The sequence below is a fragment of the Stenella coeruleoalba genome (assembly GCF_951394435.1).
Source record: "Stenella coeruleoalba genome assembly, chromosome: 15".
Taxonomy (NCBI): Eukaryota; Metazoa; Chordata; class Mammalia; order Artiodactyla; family Delphinidae; genus Stenella; species Stenella coeruleoalba.
Window position 1 is genome coordinate 1,890,902 of NC_137161.1, and position 13,930 is coordinate 1,904,831.

The 13,930-nt window shown below is 50.6% G+C and overlaps 1 long non-coding RNA gene across 3 annotated transcripts; it reads left to right on the forward strand.

Annotated features, from left to right (window-relative positions):
- Positions 1 to 356: 356 nt before the first annotated feature.
- Positions 357 to 11,181, forward strand: LOC307198985. 3 transcript variants are annotated; one of them, XR_013831725.1, is made up of 5 exons: positions 357 to 735; positions 2,238 to 2,313; positions 2,655 to 2,778; positions 10,265 to 10,373; positions 10,509 to 11,181. It is a non-coding gene; the product is annotated as an uncharacterized lncRNA (long non-coding RNA). The 3 variants fall into 3 exon arrangements; XR_013831726.1 differs by having other exon boundaries at positions 357 to 526; positions 598 to 735; positions 10,265 to 11,181; XR_013831724.1 differs by having other exon boundaries at positions 10,265 to 11,181.
- Positions 11,182 to 13,930: the final 2,749 nt, after the last annotated feature.

Here is a 13,930-nt window from a genome sequence, read left to right on the forward strand (position 1 = left end):
CACCTCTCAGCAGGTGAGTCAGTGCTGTGCAGCTGTGGCCCAGCTCAGAAGAGCCCCGAGCTCGGTTTACTGCTGTGCGGTCACAGTCTTGAAATTCTTCATACTTTGTGAATGAGGGCCCCTGCGTTCTTATTTGGCACTGGGCCATGCAAATCGTGTGGCCATTCTGTCACAGTGCAGTGTGCTTTTGAGCCACAAAACCCGGAGACAAAGTTTGAACAAATATCTGGGGATTTCCAGTTGTGTTCACAGCAGCGCAACCCTAACGATGGTTACCGAGTGCCCACTCTGTGCCAGGTACTGCCCTTGCGTTATTCTGCTGGTTCCTCAGGAGAACCCCATTCTTATCCCCATTTTGCAGATGAAGAAGCAGAAGCAAGAGAGGTTAAGAGGCCTTGGCACGGCCCAGAGAAAGCACAGCTCAGGGAAACCGCCGGGTGACTGCCGGAGCCTGGATCCAGCCATGCCTGAAGACAGTGCAGCTTCTGCGAGATGAGGAGATTCTCTTCTTGTTTCAGTTGCCAGGGTCAGTGTAGTGGACATCAGTAGGCTGTTTGGCTCTCCAGCACCTTCTGAATTCCCTTCTTTATCTTCCAGAATCGTGCTTTCTCGCCCTCCTCTACTGCCACGACCTGGTCAGGTGATCTAGAATCTGCCAGTGGGACACACCTTCATGAGTTTGATTCAGAAGAGAGGCAGAGAGACCTTGTGCTTTGGCGCCTGCAGTGGCAGAAGGTGGGTGGTGGCACCGTGTCCAGCGATGGAGATGGGAGCTGAGGCCTCTGCGCCCCGTGGCAGAGGAAGGTGGGGGTACCCCCGGCGGAGCCCCCAACCTGATGCACGCGGCTCTCGGAGTCTGTGGCCCCTCATGTGCTTTGGCGGCCACTGGCTTAATCAGGGTGGGTTCTGGTGCCGTCAACTGACAGCCCCCCCCCCCCCCGCCACAGCCCAGTTTCAGTGCACCCCATGGGGGCCCTGTTGGGCGCCTCCACCCACTCTGCTCTGGTCCCCCGAGAATACGGGCCTGTGGTTTCACGGCATGGGGAGAGCTGCGTGTTCCGGAGACCAGTTCCTTCCAAACTTCCGGGTGAAGTTTATTTGAAAAGTCTATTTTAATTCATGCAAGTTTAATAAAGGTTCACAAAGAGGTGCCTTAGCTGGGAAGCCTGGCTCAGGGTTTTCTTACTAACCTTCCCCTATAGCCATAATGAGTTTTAAATTTAAATTTTTGGGTTTTCAGGCACAGGGAAAGCCTCCCCCATGCCCCGTGGGATGTAAGGGCGGATACTTGGGAAAGGAAGAATTGGAAGAGTGTTGGAATTTCTTGCATAGCTGTAACCCAGAATTCACGTGCACCCCCATCTCGAGAGGCAGGGTGGATTTCCTATTCGTGCCTGGGCCTTCCAGCACAACCCCAGCTCCTCCGCACAAATCTGTGGGGCTGCCAGGGGAGGGTCACATTAGCAGAGTGGAGGATTTGGGTGGGAACAGTGAAGCCCAGCCGGGACTTCGGGAAGACCCCTCAGCCAGGCCGAGAGGATGGAGGATGGCAGGGCCTGTCCCCACAGACCCGGGGACCACCAGGGCACCTGCTCCATTGGGGATGCCAGACTCCCCGAGATGATGCTTTTGTTTCTGGCCCCAGTATTCGAACCATCGCTGGTCCTAGCGCGGCTCAGGCCTGAGGACCTGACCCTCCCCCAGCTGCCTTCTCTCTGGGCCCTGGACCCGGGTATGACCGAGGGTGTTATGCGAGGGGGGTGCCCCCCACCCAGTCCTCTCCTGAGCCGGGAACTCAGGGATCGCCCTGGAAGCCCCGGGGCTGCGTTGGCTTCTGTTGGAAAACGTGCCTTCTCCTCTGACCTTCCTATGGTTTTACTTTTTGTTTTGTCTTTAGTTTCTTCATCATCTGCAGTCAGAATTTCCAAGCCTCCCCTCCTTCTCTCCCTCACAGCCCACAGCACTTCCGAGCTCCTGCTCTCTTCTCTTCCTCTCTCCGCAGCGCCTGGCCCCGGGGCTCCGGCCCAGGGATGCGGCCGCGGCACTGGTGCAGGGGAGCGGGAGGTGGTAGTGGCATAACGTTCCGGCGATTTTAACTTTTGAAATTTAGTTTCCTCTCCAGTAAAACGGTGACGATTTCTGTCGGCTTCTGAGTTTGGAATCAGAATCTGACGGGTGGGACCAGTGGCTCATAACGGGGGACCTGGCGGCTGACATCCATCCTCCTCCACCCACAGGGAGAAGCCTGGGGCCCGGGGCCCGGGTGGTGACTCTGGAGCCTTGTCCCCTCCTGCGGTGCTGCTGTGAGAACAGGTGAGTGCCGCCTGGGACGTGGCCCTTGGGACGCCAGCTCAGGGAGAGGACCCTGAAGCACCTCCCCAGCTTTTTGGTTCACCCCCTTTCCAGAAAGAAGGGCTACTGGGTGCTTGTCGCCCTCTCTTCTGTCTTCAGAGGACCCTGGGAGGGGACCCACCATGATCTCACCCCCCTTTATTTTTTTTTAACATTTAGCTTAACTTTATTCATGCTTGCCTTGGCATGGGGAATAGGTCATCCAATCACATATACAGTAAAGACAAGTATGTCCTATCACGTACAGTCTGGAACGGTAGCGCGATGTACCTTAAGGACTCCCATCCTCCCTTTCTTAACAGATGAGGAAACTGGACTTGGAATGAACGTTTTGGTGCCTCCACCGTGAACCCCTCACCCGCTGAAGGCAGAGCCGGGACCCTGTCTGCTCCGCCGCCCAGTCGGTGCCCCTGTGATGGGGGTCAGGTACCACCCGCGGCGTTTTTAGGGCACAGAACAAACTTCCCTGTAGATGAGCGGATGCTCCCAGCTTCACCTTGAGCCATGTAACACTTACGCGCCAAGAGGGGAAAACGTTCTGATGCTCAGAGAGGTCCGACTGTCAGCCTAAGGGCACAAAGCTAGGAGGGCCCCGGGGGTTGGGGGGGCAGAAGGGGGCTTCCCGACTCCAGGAGACCCTCCCGTGGGCCTGTGTGTGGCTGGGTCTCAGGGCTTTGCTCCAGGACCTGAGGATGAGGCAGAGGGAGGCCCTTGGGTCGGGTCTGGGGCTGTGTCCTGGGGGCCTCGGCCCTACCCCGTGGACCCGCCTCACCCTGCAGGGGTGCTGAGGGACGCTTCGCGGTGGCAGCAAGGGAGCGCAGGCTCGAGCAGGCGAAGAGAGAACGACGTCTAATTAACATTTCAGAACAGGAACTGGATCATGCAAATCCCCACCCCCACCTCTGCAGCTTCTGCTGATGGCTCTTGATTAAGCTCGATAAAATTAGCCTGGCTGTGCAGGGGGTGCAGCCAGCCCCAGGCCTTCGCCCGCCCGCCCCCACTGAGCCCAGCAGACGGTGTCCTGGGGCCCTGCCCTCCACCCGTCCCGAGGGGCCATGTCATAACGTGTGACCCCGGGACATTAGGCAATCCACACACATCCACGCCGCCCCACAGCCCCAACAGTAAGCAGGCAGGGCCTCTATGTGCTCTCCTGGCCTCCAGGGCCCGGGCCTGGCTGAGGCCGACTGGGGTGGAGGAGGGGCAGGGGCGACTCTGGGAAGAGGCAGCCGTTCCGAAAGCCCGGAGGGGCATCTTCCTGAGGAACAGTCCCGGGAACCAGGCTGTGCCCACCTTTCCTTCATCCAGGCGTGCAGGCAGGAACGTTCCCCTGGGATGTGCCCCAGGGCACCTCCTTGGGTCACATGCAAACTCCCTCCTGGGTCTCAGTGTAATTCCCGGGCTGCCCCTTTTTCAGGCGTGTGTGTGGATCCGGGGGTATCTTGTTGATCATCTCCCCTCCCCTCGTGTGGACACCCCAGCGCAAACAGGTCAGGAAGGTGCACCGCACCCTCCTTTTCTCCGCCCCATCGCTTCCTCACAGGCCATCTAGGACCCGGCCTTTCTAGGGGATCAGCGGGCGTTTGCAGGGCGGCTGGCGTGCAGAAGGGCAGACGAGGTTCAGGCTAGAAGCAGAGAGCCACACGAGGGTCAGGTCAGGGCCGACCAGGGCTCGTCAAAGCCAGATCAGGGCTCGGGACGGTGGGCGGAAGTGATCCCCCGTGGACGTGCCCTGCGGGAGCTCGGGTGTCAGGGCAGCCTCGGGGCCCCTCTCTGGAGCTGCGGAAACCCGGGAAGGCAGCGCTGCTCCATCTCAGAAGGGGACAGGAGACACACCTGGGGTCTTGAAGGACAGAGGTGTGGTGCGAAGGTGGGCCCGCAGGAGGAGATGTGGGTTGGACTCTGTCTCACTGTGTGACCTCGGGTAGCCCGAATTACCCCTCTGGGCCTCAGGTGTCTCTGGTGGAAAAAGGGCTAGCAGCTGTTTCCTGACGGAGAAAAGCCTCTTAGGAAATACACTCAGAAGCCTTTAGATGTGAGGGCATCACGCATACTACTGATTCCCAAGCAGCTCAGAAAGGACTGTGTGGGCGCACCTACAGGGAGAAGCGGGCACACACGGCATGGCGCCGACAGGGTCGGGGTGCGCAGCTCTCCTTTGTGTTTGCTGTAACTGGAGCACAGCTGGTTTACAGTGTGTGTTAGTTTCAGGTGTAGCGCAAAGTGACTCAGTTATCCACATATATACGTATATTCTTTTCCAGATTCTTTCCCCATACAGGTTATTAGAAAACATTGAGTTCCCTGTGTCATACAGTAGGTCCTTGTTCTTTATCTATTTTATATATAGCAGTGTGTAAATGTTAATCCCAACCTCCTAAATTATCCCCCGGCCCTTTGGTAACCATAAGTTTGTTTTCTATGTCTACAAGTCTGTTTCTGTTTTGTAAATAAGTTCATTTGTATCATTTTTTTAGTTTCCACCTGTAAGTGATATATGATGATATTTGTCTTTCTGTCTGACTTCACTTAGCATGATCATCTCCAGGTCCATCCATGTTGCTGCAAATGGCATTATTTCATTCTTTTTTATAGCTGAGTAATATTCCATTGTATATGTGTACCACATCTTCTTTATCCACTCATCTTTTGATGGACATTTAGGTTGCTTCCATGTCTTGGCTATTGTAAATGGTGCTGCAGTGAACACTAGGGTGCATGTATCTTTTCAAATTATGGTTTTCTCCAGATAAATGCCCAGGAGTGGGATTGCTGGGTAGTTCTATATTCAGTTTTTTAAGGAACCTCCGTACTGTTCTCCATAGTGGCTGCACCAATTTACCTTCCCACCAACAGTGCAAGAGGGTTCCCTTTTCTCCACACCCTCTCCAGCATTTGTTGTTTGTAGATTTTCTGGTGATTTCCATTCTAACTGGTGTGAGGTGATACTTCATTGCAGTTTTGATTTGCATTTCTCTAATTAGTGATGTTGAACATCTTTCCACGTGCCTTTTTGCCATCTGTGTGTCTTCTTTGCAGAAATTTCTACTTAGGTCTTCTGCCCATTTTTTGATTAGGTTTTCTTGATATTGAGCTGCATGAGCTGTTTGTATATTTTGGAGATGAATCCCTTGTCAGTCGCTTCATTTGAAAATATTTTCTCCCATTCCATAGGTTGTCTTTTCGTTTTATGGTTTCCTTTGCTATGCGAAAGCTCTTAAGTTTAATTAGGTCCCATGTGTTTATTTTTGTTTTCATTACTCTGGAAGATGGATCCAAAGATGTATTGCTGCGATATGTCAAAGGGTGTCCTCCCTATGTTTTCCTCTAGGAGTTTTATAGTATCCGGTCTTATGTTGAAGTCTTTAATCCATTTTGAATTTATTTTTTGTATGGTGTTAGAGAATGTTCTAATTTCATTCTTTTACATGTAGCTGTACAGTTTCCCCAGCACTACTTATTGAAGAGACTGTATCTTCTCCATTGTATATTCTTGCCTCGTTTGTCGTAGATTAATTGACCATAGGTGTGTGGGTTTATTTGTGGGCTTTCTATCCTGTTCCATTGATCTACATTTCTGTTTTTTGTGCAAGTACCATGCTGTTTTGATTACTGTAGCTTTGTAGTATAGTCTGAAGTCAGGGAGCCTGATTCCTCCAGCTCCGTTTTTCTTTCTCAAGATTGCTTTGGCTATTCGGGGTCTTCTGTGTTTTCATACAAATTTTAAAACTTTTTGTACTAGTTCTGTGAAAAATACCATAGGTAATTTGATAGGGATTTCACTGAGTCTGTAGATTACCTTGGGTAGTATAGTCATTTTGACAATATTGACTCTCCCAATCCATGAACTTGGTATATGCTTCCATCTATTTATGTCATCTTCTGTTTCTTTCATCAGCATCTTACAGTTTTTGGAGTACAGGTGTTTTTTTTTTTTTTTTTTTTTCTCCTTAGGTAGGTTCATTCCTGGGTATTTTATTCTTTTTGATGCCATGGTAAATGGGATTGTTTCCTTAATTTCCCTTTCTGATCTTCTGTTGTTAGTGTATAGAAATGCAACAGATTTCTGTGTATTTTGTATCCTGCAACTTTACCAGATTCACTGATGAGCTCAAGTAGTTTCCTGGTAGCATCTTTAGGATTCTCAATGAATGTACAGTGTAATGTCATCTGAAAACGGTGACAGTTTTGCTTCTTTTCCAGTTTGGATCCCTTTTATTTCTTTTTCTTTTCCAATTGCTGTGGCTAGGACTTCCAAAACTATGCTGAATAAAAGTGGTGAGAGTGGACATCCTTGTTTGTTCTTTTTAAATTTATTTATTTTTGGCTGCGTTGGGTCTTTGTTACTGTGCGCGGGCTTTCTCTAGTTGAGGCGAGCAGGGGCTACTCTTGCTGTGGTGCATGGGCTTCTCATTGCGGTGATTTCTCTTGCTGCGGAGCACAGGCTCTAGGCGCACAGGCTTCAGTAGTTGTGGCACACCGGCTTAGTTGCTCCGCAGCATATGGGATATTATTCCCAGACCAGGGCTTGAACCCATGTCTCCCGCATTGGCAGGTGGATTCTTAACCACTTCGCCACCAGGGAAGTCCCCTTGTCTTGTTCTTGATCTTAGAGGAAATGCTTTCAGCTTTTCACCATTGAGTATGATGTTAGCTGTGGGGTTGTCATAGATGGCCTTTATTATGTTGAGGTAGGCTCCCTCTATGCCTACTTTCTGGACAGTTTTTTTTTTAAATCATAAATGGGTGTGGAATTTTATCAGAAGTTTTTTCTGCTTCTACTGAGACGATCGTATGGTTTTTATTCTTCCATTTGTTAATGTGGTGTATCACACTGATTGATTGATTTGCAGATACTGAAAAATCCTTGCATCCCTGGGATGGATCACACTTGATCGTGGTGTATGATCCTTTTAATGTATTGTTGGATTCGGTTTGCTAGTGTTTTGTTGAGGATTTTTGCATCTGTGTTCATCAGTGATATTGGCCTGTAATTTTTTTTTGAAGTATTTTTGTCTGGTTTTGGTATCAGAGTGATGGTCGCCTCATAGAATGAGTTTGGAAATGTTCCTTCTTCTGCAATTTTTTGGAATAGTTTCAGAAGGATAGGTGTTAACTCTTTTCTAAATGTTTGATAGAATTCACCTGTGAAACCATCTGGTCCTGGACGTTTGTTTGTTGGGAGTTTTTAAATCACAGATTCAATTTCCGTACTTGTAATTGGTCTTTTCATATTTTCTATTTCTTCCTGGTTCAGTTTTGGGAGATTGTACCTTTCTAAGAATTTGTCCATTTCTTCTAGGTCGTCCAATTTACTGCCATATAGTTGCCTGTAGTAGTCTCTTGTGGTCCTTTGTATTTCTGTGCTGTTGGTTGTAATGTCTCCTTTTTCATTTCTAATTTTATTGATTTGAGTCCTCTCCCTTTTTTTCCTGATGGGTCTTGCTAAAGTTTTATTAATTTTATCTTTTCAAAGAACCAGCTTTTACTTTAATTCATCTTTTTTTATGGTTTTCTTAGTCTGTATTTCATTTATTTCTGCTCTGATCTTTATGATTTCTTTCCTTCTACTAACTTTGGGTTTTGTTTGTTCTTCATCTTTAGCTGCTTTAATGTAAGGTTAGGTTGTTTGAGATTTTTCTTTTTCCTGAGGTAAGCTTGTATTGCTATAAACTTTCCTCTTAGAACTGCTTTTGCTGCGTTCCATAGCTTTTGGATCATAGTGCTTTCGTTTTCATTTGTCTCTAGGTATTTTTTGATTTCCTCTTTGATTTCTTCAGTGATCCATTGGTTGTTCACTAGCATATTGCATAGCCTCCACGTGTTAGTGTTTTTTTGCAGTTTTTTTTCTTGTAGTTGATTTCTAATCTTATAGTGTTGTGGTTGGAAAAGATGCTTGATATGATTTCAATTTTCCCAAGTTTACTGAGGCTCGCTTTGTGGCCCAGCACGTGATCTGTCCTGGAGAATGTTCCGTGTGCACTTGAAAAGAGTGTGTATTCTGCTGCTTTCGGACAGAATGCTCTGTAGATATCAGTTAAGTGCATCTGGTCTAATGTGTCATTTAAGGCTTGTGTTTCCTCACTGATTTTCTGTCTGGATGATCTGTCCATTGATGTAAGTGGGGCGCTGAAGTCCCCCACTATTATTTATTTACTGTCAATTTCTCCTTTTATATCTGTTAACATTTGCCTTATATATTGAGGTGCTCCTGTGTTGGGTGCGTATATATTTACAATTGTTGTATCTTCTTCTTGGATCGATCCCTTGATCATTACGTAGTGTCCTCCTTTGTCTCTTGTAGTAGTCTTTATTTTCAAGTCTATTTTATCTGATATGAGTATTGCTACTCCAGCTTTCTTTTGATTTCCATTTGCATGGAATACCTTTTTCCACCCCCTTTCAGTCTGTATGTGTCTCTAGGTCTGAAGTGGGTCTCTTGTAGACAACATATATATGGGTCTTGTTTTTGTATCCATTCAGCCAGTCCACGTCTTTTGGTTGGAGCATTTAACCCGTTTACATTTAAGGTAACTATTATTATTATTTTTTGCGGTACGCGGGCCTCTCACTGCTGTGGCCTCTCCCGTTGCGGAGCACAGGCTCCGGACGCGCAGGCTCAGCGGCCGTGGCTCACGGGCCCAGCCGCTCGGCGGCATGTGGGATCCTCCTGGACCGGGGCACAAACCCGTGTCCCCTGCATCAGCAGGCAGACCCTCAACAACTGCGCCACCAGGGAAGCCCCCATTTAAGGTAATTATTGATATGTATGTTCTTACTGGTATTTTGTTAATTGTTTTGGGTTTGTAGGTCTTTTTTCTTCCTTTCCTCTTTTGTTCTCTCTTCTTATGATTTGATGACTATCTTTAGTGTTGTGTTTGGATTCCTTTTTCTTTTTTGTGTGTACGTCTATTATAGATTTTTGGTTTGTGGTTACCATGAGGTTCTGATACAGCAGTGTATATAAATATATGATTGTTTTAAATTGTGATCTCTTAATTTCAAACGCACTTCCAGTGTCCTGCACTTGTGCTCTCCTCCTCGCACGATGGCTGGTGTTGATACCATGCTTGTGTGGATGATCTCCTACCTTTACTGTACGTTTGCCTTTACTGGTGAGCTTTCCCATTTCATCATTTTCTTGTTTCTAGTTGTGGCCTTTTCTTTTCCACGTAGAGAAGTTCCTTCAGTGTCTCTTGTAACGCTGGTTTGGTGGTGCTAAATTCTTTTAGCTTTTGCTTGTCTATAAAGCTTTTGATTTCTCCATCAAATCTGAATGAGAGCCTTGCTGGGTAGAGTATTCTTGGTTGTATGTCTTTTCCTTTCATCACTTTAGATATATCCTGCCACTCCCTTCTGGCCTGCATAGTCTCTGCTGAAAAAAAATCAGCTGATAATCTTTTGTTTTTAAAAATAAATTTATTTATTTTTGGCTGTGTTGGGTCTTCGTTGCTGCGAGCAGGCTTTCTCTAGTTGCGGCGAGTGGGGGCTACTCTTTGTTGTGGTGCACGGGCTTCTCATTGTGGTGGCTTCTCTTGTTGCGGAGCACGGGGTCTAGGCACGCAGGCTTCAGTAGCTGTGGCTTGCGGGCTCTAGAGCGCGGGCTCAGTAGTTGTGGCACACTCCGCGGCACGTGGGCTCTTCCTGGACCAGGGCTCGAACCTGTGTCCCCTGCATTGGCAGGCGATTCTTACCCACTGCACCACCAGGGAAGCCCGTCTTTCTTGTTTATTGATGAGTGACTGTGCAGCAGTTAGCTGTGACTTTGGTGCTTTTGTGTTAGGTGAGCGCAAGGCCTTCTACTCCACCATCTTGTCTTCTCTCTGTGAGGCTATTCTTTTCCCTGTTTCTATTCTTGCAACTTTTCTGTGAGCTTGAAATTATTTCTAAACACATGTTGAAAAAATTTCAGGGGCGTTCAGAATCTGTGGATATGGAAAGGTCTTCAAGACATATCATAAGCGGAAAAACCAAAAACAACGCAAGGGTCAGAGTGAAAACACAAGGGGCTCCTCCTCAAAGTAAGTCATTTTATACCTTTTAAGGTACTGTACCGTGTGTGTGAATTACCTAACCAAATACTCAAGTTAATTTTTAAAAAAGAGATAGATAATGATTAAGTGAAGCCGGGTGAGGCAATGAAAACTTGTTCCTAGTTCCAAAGGGTCCAAGCTGAGAACAGAAAAAACCCAGATGGGCGGGGCCCTATCTGACTGAACTGATACAACAACAAGGAAGGACCCCAGAGGCCTTATGCCACCAGGTGGGCGGCTCCAGGGAATCGTGCGTTCCGTGTGACTCCCTTTACATGACATCCTAGAACAGGTAAAGCTCACCTTGGACGATGGGCCTGGGTTGCTGCTGGCCGGGGGGAAGGTTTCACTCAAGATTTGTGCCTCATACTGTAGGCACGTCAGACCTCGGTGCAACGAACAATGAGCTGCTCTCCTCATGTCCAGACTCCCTGGGACGCTGCTCCTGAGCCCTTCCTGCCACTGCCCACTGGCCGTGGAGAGCAAACAGAATGGAAGCCATCCCACCCTAACCAGTGGGCAGAGACCTGAGCAGCTCCCTCTGTGGGGCGATCTGCCATCTGCCCACCAGATGGCGCTGTGCCCTCGTGGCTGAGGCTGCCCTCCTCTGGCTTGGTCCAGCCGGACACAGAGCCTAGGACTCTGAGATGCCTTACTGCAGGGATGTGGGATTTGAGGACTCCAGAATTTGGAGCCTGTGGGCAGGTGGGGAAGCAGGATGAGGGCATGCAGGGACGCTGGTGGGGCTCCCGCCTGTGAGATGCCTTCACGGCAAGGTGACCCACCCACTGGGCGAATGAGGGGTCTCCTCTCTGTCCCCCCCCACCCCCTCCGCTGTGGCATGAGAGCACAGCTTCCTGGGCTCAGCCCCAGCTGCTCCTAGTGGGCTGAGTGGCTCTGGACAAGTGACTCAGCCTCTCTGAGCCTCAGCATCCTCCTCCCTAACTGGGTCCCGAGCCTCATGGGGCTGGTGGGGCCCAGAGGTTGACCAGGAAGCCCAGGCTGCTGCCTGGTGGAGTGGGGGTGAGGGGCGCTCCACAGCTGGGCTTGCGCTCCAGTTCTTCTGTTACTGTTACTGCTGTTACCCTCTCATCCACTCGTGCCGCGGGAGTGAGGCTCAGAGAAGGCAACCCTGACACCCTGGGGGGAGGGGGCAGCCTCCACCTCCCAGCACTGCCCGGGGAGTCCTCACTGACCCTCCCCTCTGCCCATCTGGCCCCCTGCATCTGCCGCATTTCTGGACGGGCACCCGCAGGGTGGGTATATGTTCCCATTCTGTCAGCAACCCCACTCCGGGGGGCGTGGCCCAAAAGACGCAGCTCCTTTGGAATTCAGAGGAACTGGGAGCGCGTGACGCGTGGCTCTGTGATCCCTCGGCTCTGCCGCTAGGGCGTTCCTGTGGTCATTCAGGTTCTGGGCAGCCTGGCACGTGGCCTGGTCACAGCCCGCTGGCCGTGCCTGAAGGGGCAGGACGTACAATGTGTCCCCCACGCCCCGCTGCCCCCCTGCTGATGGTGGGCCGTGGAGGGCCAGCTGCGGTCCTGCCGCAGGGACCTGCCCTGTCCCCAGGCATCCCCCCCGACAGTCCTGCCTCGCGTGCAGCCATGCACACACCCGACACTGGCTGACCCTGGAGCCCAAACACCGCTGGTCAACTCCTCCGGGTTCGGGAGGAGGGTCCAACTCCCTCTGTCCTGGGAGCCTCTCCAGGTGTCAGCCAGTGGTCAGTAGGGGCCTGCAGACACCCGGAGCTCCTCTCCCGCTCAGCCCCCCGCCGCTCGGGGCCTTTGTTAACAGCCTGTCTATTCGTCTGTCAAGCTCCTTCCATCAGGTGGCAGCAGAGAGAGAAGCAGCCCGAAGGCCCGGGACCGTCTCCGAGGGGACGCGCACTCACCGTGCTGGCAGTGAACTCGGGCGGGTTGTCGTTCACGTCCGTCACCGTGATGATGGCTGTGGCCGTGTTGGACAGGCCATAGTTCAGGTTTCCTTCCATGTCTGTCGCTTGAACGATGACTGTGTACTGCTGAACTTTCTAGAAGGGCATGAGGGGGAGGAAGACAGCATCAGTTTGGGTTTTAGTTTACAGGCTGTTTATACTTTCATTAAAGAAATACATTCCCTGGACGGACTCAGCTGGGTCCCCGTCCTGCCCGGGGGCGCTGGCTGCAGGGCGCTCGGCAGGTGGCCTGGCAGAAGAAAGTTCTCACTTGCGGTGGGTGGTGAGGTCTCTGCCTTCACCTCAGTGCCTGGCTTCCACAGGTGTAGATCGAGGTAGAAATAAGGAAAAGGGGGCCTGGAGCACACAGCACGCTGTGCTGGGTTTGCCAGACCAGGGGTGGACAGTTTGGAAAGAGGGGCGACCCCCAGACGTGTGTCTGCAGGGACCTCATTTCTTTAGCATCCTCAGTGCCTAGTTCAGCCTCAGTCCAGAAATTCAAACAGGAGAAGGGAGACAAGCCCTCTCCCCTCTCTCTGCAGGCACACAGACACCAGCATTACTCTGTGTCTGAACACAGTCTGGAAGGAGTGGTTAGCGTTCAGATGCAGGTGTGAATTTTAAAAGGCAAAATGATGCTTGATGGGGACGGCGAATTTCACTGGGCACTGAAGGGGCCACCCAGCCCTTCTCCACCTGGACCCACTGGTGCAGCAACCCCAGGTCAGCAGAGGGGGCCTTTCCACACCCCTGTTCTGAGCAGAGGCCGCAGGTGTTTCCAACTGTGACAGGTGAGGACGAGCCTGGTGGGCAGCTCTCTGCTGGGACCACAGCCCACCTCTCACTGGCACCATTGGGGAGGGAGGGTTCTGGGGTCCAGGGCAGAAAGGGACCTTCTGAAATGCCTCCAAGGAATGAACGATCCCAAGTCCCGCTCCCCTAAGAGGTTCAGGGAAGAGCCCACTTCTCAGCCCCACCATTCAGGGAAATGTGCTCAGGATCCCTAGGGGGCTCTGGAAGGAATTATAAACAGCGGACGGTCACAGACCGGTCACAGACTGCCACTCTCTTTCCCTCCCTCCCAGCCTCCCTCCATCCACTCCTCCATCCATCCGTGAGTCCCTCCATTTCTCTCTCTCCTTCCCAGACCCACAGCCCATGTGGGGAAAGCAGGATAGCCTCACGTAAATCAATGAAATTAGAACACTCCCTCTCACACCATACACATAAATAAACTCAAAATGGCTTGAAGACTTAGACATGACACCATAAAACTCCTAGAAGAGAACACAGGCAAACCATTCTCTGACATAAATCGTAGCAATGTTTTCTTAGGTCAGTCCCCCCAGGTAATAGAAATAAAAGCAAAAATAAATGTTAGCTTTTGCACAGCAAAGGAAATGATAAACAAAATGAATAGACAACCTACAGACTGCCAGCAAATATTTGCAAATGGGGCTTCCCTGGTGGCGCAGTAGTTGAGAGTCCGCCTGCCGATGCAGGGGTCACGGGTTCGTGCCCCGGTCCGGGAAGATCCCACATGCAGTGGAGTGGCTGGGCCCGTGAGCCGTGGCCGCTGAGCCTGCGTGTCTGGAGCCTGTGCTCCGCA